This window comes from Chiloscyllium plagiosum, chromosome 10 (assembly GCF_004010195.1).
Source record: "Chiloscyllium plagiosum isolate BGI_BamShark_2017 chromosome 10, ASM401019v2, whole genome shotgun sequence".
Classification (NCBI taxonomy): Eukaryota; Metazoa; Chordata; class Chondrichthyes; order Orectolobiformes; family Hemiscylliidae; genus Chiloscyllium; species Chiloscyllium plagiosum.
In genome coordinates this window covers 69,857,510-69,865,945 of record NC_057719.1, presented here as the reverse complement: position 1 = coordinate 69,865,945, position 8,436 = coordinate 69,857,510, and the positions used below count along the sequence as shown (strand labels likewise).

At 37.7% G+C, this 8,436-nt stretch overlaps 1 long non-coding RNA gene across 1 annotated transcript in view; it reads left to right on the top strand.

The window, feature by feature from the left end:
- LOC122553982 overlaps positions 1-8,216 on the top strand; it is an 18,416-nt gene extending 10,200 nt beyond the window's left edge. Inside the window, exons 2-3 of the long non-coding RNA XR_006312894.1 lie at positions 3,646-3,777; positions 6,791-8,216. This is a non-coding gene — a long non-coding RNA (uncharacterized LOC122553982). The remainder of the gene's footprint in view (positions 1-3,645; positions 3,778-6,790) is intronic.
- Positions 8,217-8,436: the final 220 nt, after the last annotated feature.

Here is an 8,436-nt window from a genome sequence, read left to right as displayed (position 1 = left end):
ATCACCCTCACCTTGACCTCTTTCCACCTATCACATTTCCAACGCCCCTCCCCCAAGTCCCTCCTCCCTATCTTTTATCTTAGCCTGCTGGACCAACTTCCCTCATTCCTGAAGAAGGGCTAATGCCCGAAACGTCGATTCTCCTGTTCCCTAGATGCTGCCTGACCTGCTGCGCTTTTCCAGCAACACATTTCCATCGCAGATACAGGATCACCTCACAAGTTCCCCTCCAGGCAACACGTCACGTTGACCTGGAACAATATCACCATTCCTTCACTGTTTCTGGATTTAACATTTTGTAACCCCCCCCCCCCCCCCCCCCACCACCCTCCTTCCCTAACAGCACTGGGGTGTACTTACACCCTAAGAATTGCAGCAGTCCAAAAAAGCAGCTCGCCACCGGATGACCAGGGACAATTTAAGAATGTGCAATTGCACAATCTTAAATGAGTTTTTAAAGAGTCCACAAGCATCCATGTGAATTGAAAATAAAATATGGGTCCACTACTGAAATGTTTACATTCCAGCCTACATTCTCATTCAACATTTTTTCATGCCACACCTCCAATCCAGCCCCTATGAAAATGAGGGAGGCTGAGTTTGAGGGCCAGCTTGTAGTTCCTAGAAAATTGCTAGCATTTTTTGTAATCCATCTGGTGAAGATCAGGACTATAGTATAACAGAATTGCATTAGAAGCTCATTTTGGGGGAAAAAACAACAAATAATTGTGGATATTGGAAAACAAAAACAAATTGCTGGAGAAGCTCCTAAAGTCTGGCAACATCTGTGCAGAGAAAGCAGAGTTGATATTTTCAAATCCAGTGACCCCTCAGAACCCATTAGAAACTCTTCTCTTCAGGCCCTGGATCCATGCAATCTGATGCCCTCTGACATCATTGAAGATGCACGCCAGCTAGTAATATATTAGCTCTTTACCTCCTTAGGTTACCTTTTTTTATTTGTTGCACTCCTTAAAAACTCTTGGATGAGTCAATCATGACCAAATTTTCACACTAGTATTGGCTTTATGGAAAGGATAGCAATAGTTCCGATAGGATGAGAGCACTGTGAGACACAGCGATGGTTAGTCTTTTTTTTTCTTTGTAACTACAACTAAAATGACAGTCTCACACACAGCTGTTGAAAAGTGAACCAATATTTACAGATGTGATAATCCATTTCCAATGAAGTTTCTCTCATGCCACCTATGTGCCTTCAGAAGGATTTATTTTCCCTTTGCCTCCCATTATGTCTGGGTTCAATGGGGAGACTGTTCTATAGTGGAGCCTGTTTGCCTTGGCGTTTTGAATGTGCAACCCAGGGACATTTGTGGTTTGATGACCCTGATGTGCTGACCACAGTGTCCTGGCCAGAAGTAGGCTGAACTTTCTCAGCTTGAACTTAGTGCAAATTCAAATACACTAACGCCACATCCTTTCTAGTAACTCAGTCAGGGCAGTGCTACGGACTTGACAATTAGTGTAAACCAGCCAGGATTCTCACTGCTGAGAAATGTGGATGGTTGTTGCTAGATAGGAAAATCCTGAAGACCGGATCTGTGATTGCAAAAATGACTACAACGGTGAAATTGATGGTCATCCAACACTGACCAGCATCTGTGGAAATAGCGCAACAAGGAGTCAATGTTTTTCAAAAACCAAAAGAAACTAATTCAAGAAGTATTACTGGAATCTCCTGTATTTATTTAAACATGTTCTTCTTTTGGTATATGCTAATTGTTTCTTCATATTCTTGTACTCCTAGGAGTTTCCATTTGGAAAGAATTAACATCTGAGTCTCACTAAATTGTTACTTTGAAAAAACACAGCTTTACACCAAATGTTTGTAACAGTTGCTTGAATAGATGATAATTCCCTTTTGAGAACAGAATGAGAATTATAATTGGATCTGAAAATCATTCTAAAACCGTGCAGGTCCCAAGACCCTGCTTAGCCTAGTGTCCCATTAAACATTATAGTCAAAGTACAATCAAGGCAAACTGGTCTATTTCTGTAATTATTGTATAATAACATGTAAATCTGATTTACTATCTTTGTACTGTTAGCTTGTTAACTTGTTTATTTGCATGAAAATGCTACAGCCTTTATATTTAGTATTTTCTTGTTCCCTGTTGTTGACATTAGATATAAAACAGCTGCTGTTGCAAATTTTAATGCATCCAACAAGGATTCCAAAAGTTAGCTGAAACCTCAATGACCAACTAATGTTTATGTTGAGATTTATCATGTAAGACTTTAGAAATAGGTAAAGTTTTTTTTTCTTCTAAAGGAATCAAATACATGTACAGCGATGCAGAAGTGTGCTCCTCCTCTCTAACTTCTAGACCAAATGCTCAAAAAAACTGGACTATGTGAACAGAATGGCCTAGATTTTTCTGCTGGTAATATCTAGATAGAAATCATATAAAATTATCAGACCAAGATTTCAAACCTCATTTCCCTGATTGACTGACTGAAGATATTTTTTCACATTTGTTCACGTGTTTCAAGAGCAGACACTGACCAACAAAACATCCCTCCAATGCAAAAATCATCCTGCCATCTCTGTATCATGGTGAGAGGTGATTTAGACATGGGCAACAAACTTTGGTTGAAGAAATTTTGTGTGTGTGTTTTACATTTATTTTTCTGACCATATTGTTACTTGCTTGGGAGGTTTTGAGTTTGTGTGCATGAGAATCCATTTCTAGTGACCTTTTTTTCCTTTTATATGTACGTATTAGTTATTATTGCATCTCTTTGTCAGTGAGAATGGTGGTATCATTCTCACTGACAAAAGGATTTAAAATGAAGTGTCTCTAGTCTTGGAATGTTTATTTTGTTTGTGGATGTGAGCATTCCTAATTGCCCATGGGGATATAGTGTTGAGCCAACATCTAAAACTGTTGCCATCATTGTCATTAAGTGCACCCAGTGCTGTTATGAACAGATTTCTAGGTTTTTGATTGAGCTACAGCACAGGATAGGGCCACTCATTTCAAAGTCAGTATGGTAAATGATTTTAAGTGCACTGTGATCTCATTACCTGACACATGTATGGTATGAATTTACTTGGGTGGCATGGTGGCTCAGTTATTAGCACTGCTGCCTCAGTGCCAGGGACCAGAATTCGATTCCAGTCTCTGATGACTGTGTGTCTGTGTAGAGTTTGCACATTCTCCCCTTTGGGTGCTTCGGTTTCCTCCCACAGTCCAACGATGTACAGGTTAGGTGAATTGGCCATGCTAAATTGCCCATAGTGTTTAGGGATGTGTCGGTTAGATGCATTAGTTGGGGGAATGGGTTTGTGTGGGTTCCTCTTCGGAGTGACGGTGTGGACTTGTTGGGCCGATTGGCCAGTTTTCACGTTGCAGGGATTCTATGATATTTGTCACTTATTTGTCTAAGCCTCCAGATTGTCCAGGTTTTGCTGCCTGCAGCCACAAACCGTTGCATTATTTGTGGAGTTATGAATGCCACTGAACACTATAGAAGCAGCAGTGTACTTTTGCTGACCAACCTGCTTTTATGCTATGATTCCAGCCATGGCACTTTTCCTGATTGCCATTTATTTCACTTCTTTATTTTTTTTTTTCAAAAACCTCTTTAATGCCATATTTGATGAAATGCTGTATTGTTCATCAGGGCAGTAATTCTCACCTCACCACTGGAAGTCAACTCGTTCATCTTTATTTTGACTGGGGGTTTAGTGAGATTTTGAAATGGAGTTGTCCTCGTGGAATGCAAACTGAAAACCAGCGAGCAGGTTATTCATTAGTAAGTACCACTTGCTAACACTGTCATTGACATCTTCAATCCCTTTGCTAATAAAACAAAACCATAAAATAATAAAATCCTCTCTTATGAGTAGGTGCCAGTGTGCTACAGCTGTACTGGTTGCCACATTCAGCCTCCTCTGATGATACTGACAAGGTAACCAGGTCAAAGAAAAAGCTCAGTGCCCGGTGTTATTTTTAAACGATAATGTGCACTTTCTGTGCTAATTTATGACTTTGTGTCAGAATAGGGTCTTTTAGTGTAATAAGTACCTAGACTCATGGGCTCAAAAAAAAGCTAATTTTTTTATTGTTCAGCAATTGAGAATTAAATGTTAACCTTCAATGATTTATGGCTTCTTAAGATATTGTTATTGTCGTAAAACAGCTCGGGGACCTTTTTTTGTGTCTCAACAGAGGATTCCAAACATTTTTATAATAGGATTATATAAATCCGAGGTCACAGCCTGACAAAGTGTTAAGGAAGCCCAAGAATGCCTAGATTGGAGTTATGTCAGCTAATCTGGGGGAGTTCAGTTTCTGAATTGAGACTTTTTTGCCTTTATCTTGCATCCCCAAAGCATGAGAAGTCTTGAATCCACTGACTTGTGTCTAAATACATATGAATCCAAGACTTTTCTTTGACCTATTTTGTAATGAATCGATATACTCTGACTGAAATGGCTTGAATCAACATCTCTTTATCTGAACCAGGTGAATAAACTCTAGGTGTCCCAACACCACCAGAAGTTTTACTTTAGCACCAATTCTTCAGTGATTGTTCAAATATATAAAATGCAGAAAGTCTTTTATTGATGCATAACTAACAATAAAAGCAGACAACATTTTGTTTGCATTGTCAGATGTCAGCAACAACTGAACAGAAATTGTTTTAAAGTATACAAAGAAGGACAACTTCTGGATTGAAAGTTGTTCACAAAATTTCAGACTTTGCAAATAAAATTTTAGTTGTGTGCAAGGTCAGAAATGCAGAAGTGACCATTTGATATTTTGCAAGTACTTTCCCTCAGACTGAGCCTCAAAATTCAAAGTATCAGTGCAAACTGATAATGATTCAATCAAAAAGTCAAATAGTGCCTCTGACATTAGTTATAAGACAACAGCTTACTGCACATTGGTTTGCATTGTTTTTCAAGATTTTGGAGGTGCTGGTGTTGGACTGGGGTGTACAAAGTTTAAAAATATGGGTGTGTATATCCATCAATTTATTACTTAATCTTTTTGGTTTTAATTGGTCTGAAACTCCAAATGTTCTCATATTTATTCATGTCCTTACAGACTTAAGCTAACTTTTATTAATGCCATGTGAACAAGTTATATTGCATTGACAATTTTGATATTGTCTGCCCACTTTCTTAGCTTTCTAGAGATTTCCTAGATTCAAAGTGTCATTGATACACTGTGAGATCTTATTTTATTGGTTAGAAAGAAGGATCAGAATGTTGATGGTCAATTATGTTTCATGCAATTATTCTCCAAATTTCAGAATACTATTTTTTTTTTTTGCAGGAAAAAAAATGTGTGTGTGTGTGTATAGCACCTCTTTCAAATGTCTTCCAAAAAGATTCCAAAGCTGCTCATGAAGAATGAATTAGAGCAGACCAGCATTTCTTAGTCATAAATGCAACTCTTTCCAAGGTTCCACAGCCTGGAATGAAGTTAATAATTTTTGATGATGTTGGTTTAAAATGAAACATTAGCCAAACACCAGGAAGGCACGATTACCTAATCTGAACAGAATGGAACCTTTCACCTCAGGATGACCCTAGATTCTTTCTGAGCAAGTTCTGCTCCATCTGTCCTATACTTAAGTATCAAAGTGCTATTAATTGAATCAATCTGATCCTGATACAGTACTTAAAATTCATAGCTAGCTAGCAGAAGATTTTCTACATTCAGTATCATATTTTTCATTTAAGACCTGATTTATGTCTGCAGCGATTGCCTAATGAATTGGAGTCAATTTGAGACTCTAATCAAGCCAAATGTCAAAAGACTATGGTTAAATGTACTTCAAATCCTGCAGATTATCTAGTACAAAGGCAAATTTCTTCTATTTGCCTCATAAATATGCTCCAATCAACGCACAGTTTTGTTTTTAATTTGATTTATTTCTAATGCTGTTTTTGGTGAAACATTCAATCCATCTTGTAGCATGGAAATTGAGAAAATGCCCTAGGTGTCTATTTTGATGAAAGAATATTGAAGATTGAGCCAATCAGGCAGAAAATGATCCTGGGATTTGTGAGATAAAGGTGTCTCTTTCTCTTATCAACTTATTTGTACACTGCTTCAACCAGTTTGTAATTAAGAGGTTATGATAGTATTGTCTAATCAAGCAATTAATATTTTGGTCCAACATGGGCCAAAGGGCAAAGAATATATATAGAATGTATATAAGTTGTACAGACAATTTGAGAAAGTGGCTTAAAAAAAAAGGATCCTAGGCTTTAAAAATAGTTATATAGTACTAAAGCAAGGTTGCCAAAATTAACATTTATAAAATAAGTGCATCTCTAATTGAAGTTAAAATGTCAATTCTGAATAACAAACTTTAGGCAAGATGTGAAGATATTAGAAAGTTGAAAAAATTGGAATGGTTCCAAGGATGAGGAATTCAAGTTGCAAGAAGTTGGAGAAACTGGGTTGCTCTCTTTAGAAAAGTGAAAGTTCGTAGGAAATTTGACAGGAATGTTCAAAGTCCTGTTTGGACAGAAGAGCTGAGGGGGTTTTAAAAAAAAACAGTTTCAAATGATAGAGTTAAGAACACAGGATGCAGATTTCAGCTGATAGCAAAAGAATCAAAGGCAGCATGGGGAAAAGGATTTTTATACGCAAGTGGTTTTGATCTAGAATGTACTGTCTGAGGGTGGTGGAGGAAGATTCAATCCTGGCTTTCAAATAAAATGTATAATCAATACCTGTAGGGGATTTGATTTGCAGTGCTAGGAACTGGGACAAGCATATGTCTTCTAGCATGTTTTTTTTTCTAGGCCAAATGCCTGCTTTCTGTGTTGTTGCTGTTCTAAGATTCTGTGAAGCAGCAGAAGATAGTTGGACCTACTATGTATGTCTGGAAGACTCCAGTGGAAATGTCCGGAGGATGAAATGGTTAGCAACGACAGCTATTTTCCTTTCGCGCTGCATACACAACCAGTGGAGAGGTTTCACCTCCATTTTCCATGCATTTTTCAAACAAGATCAAAAGAGTTCTCCTGATCAACATGTATCTTTTAATCAACACCACTAAAACAGATCACCTTTTATTCTTTGAGAATATGCTCCCCATGCAAGTTATCTGCTGCATTTGCTGACATTACAGCAGTGACTGCACCTTTTCTTATTTTTAAAAAAAAACACCTATTGTACTGCTGTAAAGAGCTTTCAACGTTCCGAGGTTGTGGAAAGTATTCTTAAAAAATTCAACTTTCTTCTGTACAGCTCCTATGATGTATGCAAAGAAACTGATGTTCATTGTAATGGTCATGCATTTTTTTTCCATATAATGTTAAGGTTAATGTTAACCGCTCTGGGTACTGGAGGAATTTCACTATAATGATGGATTAGGATGGTTTGAATCACTTATAATTCAGCTCGAGTTTCCAATGACTGGCCTTCACCATGTGCATTAACCTTAAAACCTTTTTGAGCTGATATTGCTGAATGTGGGCCACATTTTGTGTTTTTATATTCCATTCCATTATAGGAGAATTCTGAGTACTGAGAATTCATTTTGCCGGCATCCTGAAGAATAATTTTTTTTCTAAAACAGTGCAGCGAATTGAAATAATGATGTCTATCTGCTGAAGTGTTAAACACATACAACAGATTTACAGGAAAAATATTTTAACACTAAACAGGTCAATAAAAAACCCTTCACTATTTAAAATTGGATTTCAATTAGACTTTGAACTTTTAAACAGGATTAAAGAAAGGTAAATGTTCTGTAACTAGAAGTCCTTTTAGATCCATTGGTCTGTGCTAAATAATTTTTTTTTGTTTCACACAGATTGTTTTCTGATTTCAATTTACTGCGATGTTAAAGGTAAAAATATAACAATGTCTATGGTAGCTTTACTACAGTATTTTGTTTGTTCATATAATCATCTTAAACTTCTGACCCAAAAGTATTAATGGTTTCCGGTCAATGGACAGGCAGGTTAGGTGTTCTGTTTATTTATTTTAAAAAAATCAAGGCTGTCCTCTCCCCCACCACTGACTACATGGGCAAGTGCGGCCAAGGGTTGCCTCTCTGCATTGAGGCCCTTCCCTTTTTTTATTCATTTGTGTGACATGGGTGTCATTCGGTTGGCCAGGATTTATTGCCCTTCTATAGCTGCACTTGAGAAGGTGATGAGCTACCTCCTTGAACTGTTGCTGTCCACGTGCTCTAGGTTGACCCACAATTCCCTTGGGGAAGAAATTCCATGACCATTATTTTGACCCAGTGACAGTGAAGGAATGGTGATTATATTTCCAAGTCATGATCTTGAGTGGCTTGGAGGGGAACTTGCAGGTGGTGTTCCTATGTATATGCTTCCTTGAACTTCTAGATGGAAGTGATGACTGGTTTGCAAGGTGCTGTGTGAGGATCTTTGGTGAATTTCTGCAGTGCACTCTACTGCCAGTGAGCATCAGT